This window comes from Orycteropus afer, unplaced genomic scaffold (genome assembly GCF_000298275.1).
Source record: "Orycteropus afer afer isolate SDZICR_OR568_19922 unplaced genomic scaffold, OryAfe1.0 scaffold00252, whole genome shotgun sequence".
In the NCBI taxonomy this organism is placed as follows: Eukaryota; Metazoa; Chordata; class Mammalia; order Tubulidentata; family Orycteropodidae; genus Orycteropus; species Orycteropus afer.
Window position 1 is genome coordinate 4,423,437 of NW_006921839.1, and position 2,246 is coordinate 4,425,682.

The window sequence follows — 2,246 nt, forward strand, 5'->3', positions numbered from 1 at the left end:
ATCTTCTCTGCCTCATTGTCTCTTCCTAGTCACTAGAACAAAACCAACTGTACTATGAGGTGGAAAGTGGAAGTTCAAATTCTCAGTAATCTTTAATGAGTATCTATATTCAAGGCCTGTGCTAAGCAGCAGAGTGGGAAGGATTAGGAAGTTGCAGTGTTTACTGTCCAGTAGATTACAATTTCATAGAGGCAATACTTTAGTTTACTGTTAGTACTGGAATGAAAATTCCACATAAAGTCAGTGCTCTTGTCTGAAATGTTTCCAGCTGATAAATAATGAATACATTCTAAGTCAAAATAGATCATCCTTCAAAATCAAAGGAAAAAATAGTATAGATATGGATTGTATTAAAGTAACTTTTGAAGCTGAAATCACAACTACACGAAAGAAGACAGCTAAAATCATCTAATAATGTCAATTTAAAAATATTATCAGGGCCATGATTTCTCTTCTTGATAATAGAGAGACTTTTCCTGAACCCTGACTCTATCTTTCATGTAAACTGGGAAATCTCCAGTGGATGTGCTATAATGAAGGTAAATTATTCAGTGTTTTCAGGCAATAACAGTCTTCTTTTATCACTCACCATATCAATAATATTCAAAAGACCCTCCAAAGACACACTTATTAGTAGACGAATGAGGTAATAAGAATTTCTTTTACTTAAGTATGACTACATACTGGATTTATCTCCCCAGTATGGGTCATTACCAATATCATAAGTATTTCCAGAAAAGACTTTCGCCACCATTACCAAGTTCTTATTAGCAATTGAAGTGTGGAAAATGTGACAACAGATTTCCTGCCCAAGCCTGCTTTTCTCCTGTCATCCTATATCTGCAGTGACCCCAGCTCTAAGACCCCCTTCGGATCTGTCAGATTCTGAGACATGTTCACATTCTACTTCTAAGCAAGAAGAACAGTTAGGCCTGTGGTCCCATGATCCAACGCACTGGGGAAACACATTGTTTCAAGTTATGGGTGTCATTTCCTGATTAAGATCAGGATTTGGTGCTTGTGACCTTAATATTTCTTGTATAATCCTACAATACATCACAAACTGAAATTGTATAGCTCCACTTTAGGATGGAGTTGATAAGTATATTCAGTTTACAAGTCATAAAGGAGTTTATTTAAAAATGACTAAATTAAACTTCCTTCAAAAGTCTGCCAGTCCTAAATTTGATCAATAAAAGGAATAATTACTTTAACTTTCCAAACTAATTCATGACTCCATGTCTTTGCTCAAGTCTCTCTCTTCACTTAGAAAACTTGCCCTTCCACATCTTCATCTTCCTCATCCTGTGTATTGGGCGAGGCTCATGGAAAATGCCGGTACCTTTCCAAAGACTTCCCAGTCTTTGCAAGTGATCTTTTCTGCTTTTAAATCTTATTTAACCTTGCTTGCTATCTTCCTACTCTCCCACTTCCCTGTTATATTATAAAGTCTTGTGGACAGGTGGTGTTTCTTCGTCTTTTCATCCCTCCCCAAATCCATCACTGAACCTGGCATATAGTAGCAATTCAATTAAAGAAATTGGATTTAAAATGGTAGACAGTTTTAAAAATTCAAGAACATAAACTTAATGAAAGCTTTCAAAAATAAATCTAATTATAGCTTCTGGTTTTACTGGAGTGAAAAGGCTGACTGTACCTACTTGTGCTGGTGAAGGAAAGGAAAGAATCTACACCCAGGAGAGCACAGTTAAGGTATTAACAACATCATGGAAATTTCAACTACACGCTGAAAAAGAGGCAGTGGTTCTAGACCAGCACTTCTAAGAAATATATAGATGATTTTCCCAATAATCACACTGGTGGGATATGAGGCACTCTATCAGTGACAGTGCTAAATGAGTAATGATTCCCAAATGGAAAAATATAAACCCCATATAGGGATATAACTGATTCAATCTTGTATCTTTTCTTTCTGTTGTTTCCCATATGTAAACAAAGTTAACACAGACACAATTTTGCCATATATGTACTTGAACATATTTTTTCACACTTTATATTAGGTAACAGGGAGTAATACACACAACACTGTAAGTTTATTTTTAAAGATACCATTCTCTTAAGTGATGCATTATTTTCTCAGGTACTGAAATTATTTGCAGAAAAATTATGAATTTCTGTCCCTCAAATTTTCTCATGTTAATTTGTATTATGAAAAATTTCAAACATACAAAAGCAAATAGTACAATGACTTCTGGGTTCAGCTTCGACATGTAAAGAGCTTAAAA